The 10,497-nt window shown below is 34.6% G+C and overlaps 1 long non-coding RNA gene across 1 annotated transcript in view; it reads left to right on the forward strand.

Annotated features, from left to right (window-relative positions):
- Positions 1-373: 373 nt before the first annotated feature.
- LOC108300204 overlaps positions 374-10,497 on the forward strand; it is a 118,839-nt gene continuing 108,715 nt past the window's right edge. Inside the window, exon 1 of the long non-coding RNA XR_005199137.1 lies at positions 374-1,041. This is a non-coding gene — a long non-coding RNA (uncharacterized LOC108300204). The remainder of the gene's footprint in view (positions 1,042-10,497) is intronic.

Here is a 10,497-nt window from a genome sequence, read left to right on the forward strand (position 1 = left end):
TTCAGATTTATCATCATTTTCCTTGTAAGTTTTTACTCTTTCAAGTTGTCAGTCTTTTTGAAGGCTGGTACATACTTTCTTAAGCTTCTGCCTTTGCCTCAAAGAGAACATCTGACACAGAATGGCAATTCTTAGTTTATTAAGCTTGTCAGTGTTCAGTATATAGAAGTCTGTTGTTAAATTCTTAGGAAGATACCGTACAAAAAGGAGGGCCTCGATCCTGACTGATCAAGTGTGCTGGTTGCTTACATCTCTTGGAGGAACATTTCCTAAATTACATTTTGTGCTGCTGAAGTCAGTATTACTTAAATTATTACTTCAGCAAGGTATTCCTTCCTGATCCCCTTCCCTTCTCCTCAAACTCTACCAAAATAGGTACATACAGTTACTTGTGTATGTTGGGCTCCTGTAGTTCCTTCAGTCTACCAGAAGCTTATTGCCCTAAACACAGATTAGTGTTCTCTTCTTTGCCTCGGTCACTGGTACTCTTGTACAAAGTCAAAGGTATAATGTTTCTGTCCTCATTTCTTTTTCTAACCTGCATCATCACTTTTACATTCTATATTGACAAGTCTGTTTCATCTTCTCTCATTTTTTTTCTTTTTGCTTCCTTCTTTGCTCTCTCTTGTTTTTCGGTTACCTATTTGTGTTGAGTAGCTCAACTTTCATAGTTCTTTATTGGCAATTAAATCATACCTTTTCTATTAGAACGTGAACAGCCCACCAGGTTTATTCAACAAATACTGAGAGCCTAGTATGTACCAGACACTTTTGGGGAGCTTGCATGCAACAGTACCTGAAATAAAGATCTCTGTTCTCATGAAGCTTACAATCTTGGAGTCTTTGTGTTTTTCTCAGCTAATTTTTCACTAGGCTCGCTATAAGAAAGATTTTTCTTTTTTTGTTTATCTTTTGTTTTGTTTTGTTTCTTTTGTTTATTCCACAGGTTCTGCTTTTCCAGTTGTTCAAGGTTACAGCATGTATTAATATGATAGAAAAGAAGACATTACACACTAAATTTCTAAAATTACTAACAAAAAGGTAATCTTTTTGTTCAAATTCTAGCCTTTAAAAATGTTACTAAACTCAACTGTTCTTAGGTAATTTAATATTTTTTAAAACTCTTTATTTCTTCACATAAAAAAGTGGAATACAGTGGAGAGAAACATAAAAGCAATACTAATTCCCAATACCAATTTACCTCACTTAGATTTTCTTTCTCATTTGAAGATAGTTAAAATGACCAATTTAATGAAGGTTATCTTATTTACAGAGGATTACTTCCTGTGTTGTTGTTTCTATTATTAGGGATTACATTTTGCACAAAACTATAGATAAATTATGAGATGTAGATACTTATTTTAATTGTAATTGTTTCCTTAGACAAAGCAGTTAAAAAAAGAAGACACACCAGTCATTAAAAAGTCAAATCATATAATATCAGCAAAGCTATGAACGTTTTCTGTCACACTTTTATCCAAATATTATAGGTAAAAATATTTTGTTAAACATTTAGCAGATCATCTGAACTTCAACTGTTATTCATATAATGAATTGGTGTTATAGTAATTAATTAACCTACATAAGTGTTTAATGTTTTCTAGAATATTCTGGTATTCCAGGCCATCAACAGAAAAAGTTTTGCAAAATAAAATCACTATTCATTTTTAGTGAAATTCTTTAAAAGTTTGCTTAATTGAACCAAACCATATGAAACAGCTAAATGCCACATTACACAGCAAAATATAAAAACCTGTGAGTATCAATATGAAATGTGACTATATGCTTTTTAAATTCCAAATTTTCTGTTCAGTAAAAAAAATCATGTTTGGGAATAAAAACAAACGCCCCATATTTTTCAGCTAAAATGGCTTGTCAGGACAATGAAGGTATTTCTCTATATGCAAAAAACACATAGTATTTGCTTTAAACCAGAAGATAAACACCAAGAATAAGAAAGTTAAAGAAAGGATATTTAAAAACAAACAAATTAAAATGAAATAAGGGACTCCAGCTTTAAACTTCTGCTTTAGAGCATTTATGGCAAAGTTTTAAAGTACCAGCTGTGGTATAATACAAAAAAAAATTGATATCTTAAAATGATAACTGGATTTCTCAATGAAAACAGTCAATACTTTCCTAAATTTTTTTTTTCCCCCCCGATGGGCTTGCACTCTGTCACCCTTGCTGTGTTAACTTATTAACCTACGTAAGTGTTTAATGTTTTCTAGAATATTCTGGTATTCTAGAATATTCTGGCATGATTTCAGCTCACTACAACCTCTACCTCCTGGGGTCAGGTGATCCTGTTACCTCCTAAGGAGCTGGGACTACAGGCCCTTGCCACCACACCAGCTAATTTTTCTGTTTTGGGTAGAGACAGGGTTTTGCCGTGTTGCCAAGGTTGGTCTCGAACTCTTAGGCTCAAGTCATCCAACCCTCCTCTGCTTCCCAAAGTGCTGAGGTTAGAGGCATGATCCACTGTGCTTGGCCAGCTTTCCTAAACTTTTTAAATGCATCTCTGCTAAATAGAAATGTCCTCACACAGCCTTTGTGTTTGATCAGTCAGAAAGTAGATCAGTAGTATATTAATGAAGAGAAACTAAGTCTTTTTTTCAAAGTACTACAGTGAACTCAGGGATTTGAAGGGGTTTACTGAATCAGCAGGGTATACATTTGGCTCAGATTGGCTTTGGTTCACAGGACTGCTAAAAATTTAGTTTACTTTTAATGTAACCTTACAGTTCTCACAGGCCCACTAGAGTCTAAGGAGGGGCCTGGATCATTCATAATTCACTTGTTTCCTGTAAATTCCTTAAGAACTTTGGCTTTTCAGATTAAGAGACCCTCAGGAATGAGGTTGAGGTCTAGCCATGACTCATCACCTAAAGCACTTTTACAAATAAATGCAATAAACTTGAGTGTTCTAGCCATTCTTCTCTTTCTTGTGTCCCCTTCACAAAATTTCAGAGAAAAGCTTCTCATAATGAGTTGATAAATGACAAGAGAATGCTAGCTGAGGGTGAATAGCTAAAGGAAGCCTGTCTGAAAAAAAACTAGTCATAAGAGTGAGCCCAGGAAGTCTGATTTGACTAAACCAGCTCAAATTAAATAATTTAAACAGGATGATAATGGTGAGCAATGACTAAAATTAATGGAAAATGAATGTGTAGGCAAAAGCTTTCCTTTCAAAAGTGCTTTATTCTGAACCAGGAGTTAAATATTCTCTTAGGGAAGTGTATGCTTTGAGAAATTAAAGGAGACCCAAATAAATGGAGGGAGATATTTTGTTCACAGGTTGTTTAACTCAATATCATTAGGATGTCAATTTTCCACAAATTAATATATAGATTCAATGCTGTTCCAATCAAAATATCAGCAGACTTTTTTTTTAGAAATTGACAAGCTATTTCCAAAATTCATATGGAAATGCAAAGGATCTGGAATAGCCAAAGTCACGTTGAAGAGAAAAAAATTGGACGATTACTGGTATAAGTTGGTACTAATTTTAAGATTTCTAAAACAATAGCATTTAAGATAATATTGGTGTCAAGATAGACAAATATATTGATGATTTTTGAGCAATGTGCAAAACAATTAAATGGAAAGAGGATATTCTTTTCAAGAAATAGTGCTAGAACAATTGGATACCCATATGCAAAAAAACCCTAAGAATTTTGAACAAATCTTGCAACATATACAAAACTAACTGAAAATTGATTATAGTCCTAAATGTAAAACCTAAAGTTATAAAATTTCTAGAAAAAAAAAAGCATAGTCAAAGATCTGTAAACATGGGTTAAAGTTTTTAGCTACAACACCAAAAGCATGGTTCATAAAAGAACACATTGATAAATTGGATCACATCAAAATTAAACATTTTTGCTTTTTGAAAGACACTAATGGGGATGAAAAAAATCTACAGACTAAGAGAAAATAATTGCAAATTATATATTTGATAAAAGATTCATATCCAGAATACTTAAAGCACTGTCAAAACTCACTGCTAAGAAAACAGAAAACCCCATAAAAATTTAGGCAAACAATTTCAATGTATACTTCCAAAAATAAAAGATAAGAATAATATATTAACACATAAAAATGTGTTCAAATTTTTTTCATCAAAGAAATGTAAAATTGAAGCCACAATGACATACCATTAGACAGCAAAGTAGTGCTTAGTGTGAAAAAGGCTTACCATAATAAGTGTTAACAAAGATGTGGAGAGACTAGGACTCTTTTACAATTCTGACAGGAAATGTAAACTGGTAGAACCACTTTCAACAACAGTTTGTTGATATCTTAAACAGTTAAACATATAGCTATTTTATGTTCTAGTCACTCCACTCCTAAATATTTAAGAGAAATGAAAGTATATGTATATGCAAAGACTTGTATGTAATTATTCATATCAACTTTATTAGGAAACAGCTCCAATTCTTATCAACCAGTAAATGGATAGAAAACTCTCATTTCTACCAAAAATATAAAAAATCAGCTGGGTGTGGTGGTGCATGCTACTTGGGAGGCCAAGGCAGGAGTAATCCTGGCTACGTGGGAGGCCAAGGCAGGAGAATCACTTGAACCCAGGAGATGGAGTTTGTAGTGAGCTGAGATTGTGCTACTGCACTCCAGCCTTGGTGACAGACTGAAACTCCTTCTCAAAAAAAGAAAATAAAAAGCTTGTTAGTTATTGATATCCATACAACATATATGAGTTTCAAAAATAACCAAGCAGCGTAAAAGAAAGACAATAAAGAGAATGTATAGTTTGATTTCATTCATATAAAATTCTAGAAAATGCAAACAAACCTATAGTGACACAAAGCACATCAGTGGTGAGAGCTGATGCAGGGAGAGATGGGGGAGAGGGATTATAAAGGGACATGAGGCAATTTTGGATGTGATGGATATGCTTATTTTCTGTTCATGGCTTTCTGAGGTTATATGTCTATCTGAATTTATTAAATTGTACATTTTAAATATGTACAGTTTATTTTATGTCTATTGTACCTCAGTGTAATTATAAGGGAAAATAACAACATGATGGTGTTTGAATTCTTCACCTTTAAAATAAGAAAGTTGAGCTAGAATTATCTCTGAGGACTAAAATTCTGTGATTCTATAAACGAGAAGGCAAAGATGAGGTCCAAAAGATAGGAGATTGTACATACAGTGTTGTTAATGTCTTGTTGAAACTGCGAATAAGAACATATATTACTGGGTAATGAACATATTTCTCCTAAAAGAAAATGGATTCTAGTCTGTGACTCTTTGGCCTAGGGGTAGGGAAAATATTCCTCCTTCTAGTTCTAATGGTGGTGACCAGCCATTCTTAGCTCCATAGAGATAGGCTGCAAGGGAATAGTAAAACAGACCTGCAAGTTCTCAGTGACAATGACATTTACTGTACCTGCTACAGTCAATGTCATTGTCACTGTGAACTTGTGTGGAGATATGTCAAGATCCCGGGATATGTGACAATCGGGGCAATGGTGAGGAATACCCTAGGTTCCAGGGATCATGTGAATTTTGGATTTTATACCAAGGTAGCAGAATTTCCAGAGAAATCCTTTTGAATAGAAAGGAGGAAAATGGATGTCTTGAGTCTCAGTCACCAAAGGAAGTAGCATGGCAGCAAATTCGAGAAGGTCAGCTTGGACCTGGCAGACTATGTCCCAAGCACATGTGAGAAAGGACCTCTTGAATCAGTGGATCAGCAGGAAAGACGAATTTGGAAAAAAACCTACATTGACAGCATTTCTTTATGTATCTCAGATAAAGTATATAGTTCAATATGTTGGGGCCAATAATTCAATAGTTAGAAGAGTGGACATGGATTCCCAGTGCCTTCCTTAACCTTCTTCAGCATACATGCATTACAAAATAATGTAGGGTTTTAAAATCATGTTGTACTCCTGACCCACATACCACTATAACCCATCATTATACTGTTTCTGCTAACTTAGCAACTAGCCTATATCTTATATATAGCTCATAGCACAAGACAGCTTTCAGTGGAAGATCTTTAGAAATACGATTAAATACCATTTTGATATTTGGGAAATTAACACCAGATTATTGTCTTGAAATATCACCTAAGAATTATTTCATGTCTTGTATACTTCGAATCATATGAAACTGCTGTTTTAATAGGTCAAATATGGTTTAAAATTAGAAATTTCATATTGTTCAAAACCAAAAGGGAAAGAAGGAAGGAGGAAAGGAGAAAGAGAAGTCAGAATGACAAAGAGAAGGAAAGAGCAACAGATATCATTTCAGGTCATCAATGTGCATTAAAGAGATACTTCTCAAATGTAGACTATTAATATGAATTGCAAACACAACTTCAGATACATAATTTATAACTGATTAAGCTTGTTTTTTATTTTATATTACTTACCACTGTTTGTTGGACTTGCTTCCAAAGATTACATATTTTTGTGGAGATACCAGTTGCTTTTATTTTTTTCTATTACTTATGGAGAAGAGGAACTAGATAGACATTTTTCTTTGACATTTTCTGTAAAACTGTAAATTGGATTATACTACAGCCATTTCAAGAGGTCATTTTACATGGTTTTTCAAGAGAGAGAAAGTAAGTGATTAATATTAAGAAGGCCTTGACATAGGAATTCAGTGTCCTTGAGCTTTGTACAACTACTTTTTCTAAAGCAGCTAACACACTGCAAGTGATCAATGACCCAATAATATAAATTTATAAAACACATTGTATGCATACACACACACACACACACACACACACACACACACACACACGTACATATGTGACCTTCCAGAAGTTGTGCATGCATTAGAAATTAGCATTTTTGAAGTCTGTCGGTTACCAGGGAAATCCCTTGTTTTGCTCACTCCATTAACACATTCATTCCTAGAAAATAACTAAGCTCTGGTTCCTTTACCAATGTTATTAATCATACTGTTGTGCTATCAAATAGTACATCTTATTTATTCTATCTAACTATACTTTTGTGCTCATTAACCATCCCTCCTTCCTCCCACACCCACTATACTTCCCAGCCTCTGGTAACCATCATTCTGCTCTCTATCTCCATGAGTTTAATTATTTTCATTTTTAGTTTCCACAAATAAATGAGAACATGCAGCATTTGTTTTTCTGAGCCTAGCATATTACAGTTAACACGAAATCCTCCAGTTCCATCCATGTTGTTGCAAATGACAAGATCTCATTCTTTTGTTTATTTTTGAGACACAGTCTCACTCTATCGCAATCCCGGCTCACTGCAACTTCCATTTTCTGGTTTCAAGCAATTCTCCTGCCTCAGTCTCTGGAGTAGCTGGAACTACAGGCACGCACCACCACGCCCAGCTAATATTTTGTGCCTTTTAGTAGAGACGGGGTTTCACCATGTTGGCCAGGATGGTCTCGATCTCTTGACCTCGTGATCCACCCACCTTGGCCTCCCAGAGTGCTGGGATTACAGGCGTGAGCCACCGCGCCCAGCCAAGATCTCATTCTTTTATGGCTGAATGGTACATCTTGGTATATACACTACATTTCCTTTATGTGTTGATGGATACTTAGGCTGATTCTAAATTTTGGCTATTGTAAATAGTGCTGCAATAAAAATGGCCGTACACATAACTCTCTGATAAACTGATTTACTTCTTCTGTGTATGTACCTAGTAGTGGGGTTGCTGGATCATATGGTAGCTCTATTTTTAGTTTTTTGAGGCATTTCCATACTGTTCTCCATAGTGGCTATACTAACTGACATTCTCACCAAGTGTATGAGGGTAACATTTTCTCCACATCCTCACCAAAATTCATCATTGCCAGTCCTTTGTATAATATAAAATCCATTTTAACTGGTATGAGATGATATCTAATTGTAGTTTTGATTTGCATTTTCCTGATGTTCAGTGCCATTGAGCACCATTTCATATACCTGTCTGTCATATGTATGTCTTCATTTAGGAAATGTCTACTTAGATGTTTTGCCCATTAAAAAAATAGATTATTAGATTTTTTTTCCTATTGAGCTGTTTGAGTTGCCTATATATGCTGGTTATTAATCCCTTGTCAGATGTATAGTTAGCAAATATTCTGTTTCACTTCGTGAGTTGTCTCTTCGCTTTGTTGATTGTTTTGTTTGCTGTGCAGAAGCTTTTAAACTTGATGTGATCACATTTGTCCATTTTTGCTTTGGTTGCCTGTGCTTGTGGGGTTTACTCAACAAATCTTTGCCAAGACCAATGTCCTGGAAAGTTTCCCCAATGTTTTATTTTAGCAGTTTCATAGTTTAGCAGTTTCAGAGTCTTAGATTTACGTTTTCATTCATTTTGATTTGAGTTTTGTATATGATAAGAGATAGTGGTCTAGTTTCTTTTGCATATTTTTGAATATGGATATCCACTTTTCCCAGTACCATTTACTGAAGAGATTATCTTTTCTTCAATGTATTTTCTGGGAACTATTGTTGAAAATGAGTTCACTGTGGAAGTATGGATTTATTTCTGGGGCTTCTATTCTGTTCCATTAATCTGTGCGTCTACTTTTATGCCAGTACCATACTGTTCTGCTTAGTATAGATCTGTAATATGGATAAGGTGAAGGGATTCCTCCAGTTTTGTTCTAGTCACCAAGGCTAGAGTGCAGTGGTGTGATCTTGGCTCACTGCAACCTCCGCCTCCTGGGTTCAAGTCATTCTTCTGCCTCAGCCTCCTGAGTTGCTTGGATTACAGGTGCCCACCTGTAGAGACAGGGTTTCACCATGTTGGCGAGGCTGGACTCGAACTCCTGACCTCAGATGATCTGCCTGCCTTGGCCTCCCAAAGTGCTGGTATTACAGGCGTGAGACACTGCGACCAACCCAGTTGTGTTCTTTTTATATCAGGATGGCTTTCTGGGTCTTTTGTTTCATATAAATTTTAGGGTTTTTTTTTTTTTTTTTTTTTGTGAAGAATGTCATTGGTATTTTGATAGGGATTGCATTGAATCTGTAGTTTGTTCTGGGTAGTGTGGACATTTGAACAGTATTGATTCTTCCAATTCCTGGACGTAAAATATCTTTCCAATTTTGTGTCCTCTTCAGTTTCTTGCATTAGTGTTTTATTGCTTTTATTACAAATATCTTTTACTTTTTCAGTTAATTCCTAGGTATTTTATTTGTAGCTATTGTAAATGATACTACTTTTTCAAATTGTTTGCTGTTGGCATATAGAAATGCTACTGATTTTTGTACATTGATTTGTGTATCCTGCAACTTGACTGAATTTGCTTATCAGTTCTTATGGTTTTTCATGGAGTCTTTAGGTTTTTCCAAATATAAGACCATATATTCTGCAAACAAGGGCAATTTGACTTATTCTTTTCCAATTTGGGTGCTCCTTATTTCTTTCTCATGTCTGATTGCTTTCATTGGGACTTGCAGTACTATGTTGAATAACAGTGGTGAAAATGGGCATCCTTGTCTTGTTTCAGATCTTAGAAGAAAGGCTTTCAGTTTTTCCCTGTTCAGGATGATACCACCTGTGTGGTCTGTCACTCATGGCTTTCATTGTATGTGTCAGTTGTTTTTTTTTGTGTGTCTAGACATGTATCCGTTTATCATTTTATTGAAGTATGTTCCTCCTATACCCAGTTTTTTGAGGTTTTTTTTTTAATTATGAAAGGATGTTAAATGTTATCAAATGCTTTTTCAGCATAAATTGAAGTGATCATATGGTTTTTGTCCTTCATTTTGTTGATGTGATGTGTCACATTGATTGATTTGCATATGTTGAACCATCCTTGATCCCTGGAATATATCCCACTTGATCATGAAGAATCATCTTTTTAATGTGTTGTTGAATTATTTTGTTGAGGATTTTTGTATCATTGTTCTTCAGGATTATTGACCCATAGTTTACACTCTCTCTTCTCTCTCTTTTTAAATGCATCTGTGCCTAGTTTTGGGATCAGGTTAATACTGGCCTTGTGAAATGAGTTTGGAAGTGTTCTCTATTTCTTTATTTGTTGAAATACTTTGAGTAGGAATGGCATTATTTCTTCTTTAAATATTTGGTAGAATTCAGCAGTGAAACCATTGCATCCCAGGCTTTTCTTTGCTGGGAGAGTTTTTATTACAGCTTGAATTTCATTACTTATTTTTCTATTCAGATTTTGGATTTCTTCATGGTTCAATTTCAGTAGAGTGTATGTATCTGGAAATTTCTGTTTATTCTAGGTTTTCCATTTTATTGGCGTGTAATTGCTCATGGTAGCTTCTAATGATCCTCTGAATTTTTGCCATATATGTTGTAATATCTCCTTTTTAATCTCTGATTTTATTTATTTAGGTCTCCTTTTCTAATCTGGCTAAAGGTTTGCTGATTGGTTTTTATCTTTTCAAAAACCCACTTTTCAATTTTTTAGTCTTTTATATATTTTTTCATTTTCACTTATTTCTGCTCTGATCTTTATTATTTCTTTTCTTCTAATTGTGGGTTTTTTTTTTTTTTTTTTTTTTTTTT

The sequence above is a fragment of the Cebus imitator genome, unplaced genomic scaffold (assembly GCF_001604975.1).
Source record: "Cebus imitator isolate Cc_AM_T3 unplaced genomic scaffold, Cebus_imitator-1.0 Scaffold25, whole genome shotgun sequence".
Classification (NCBI taxonomy): Eukaryota; Metazoa; Chordata; class Mammalia; order Primates; family Cebidae; genus Cebus; species Cebus imitator.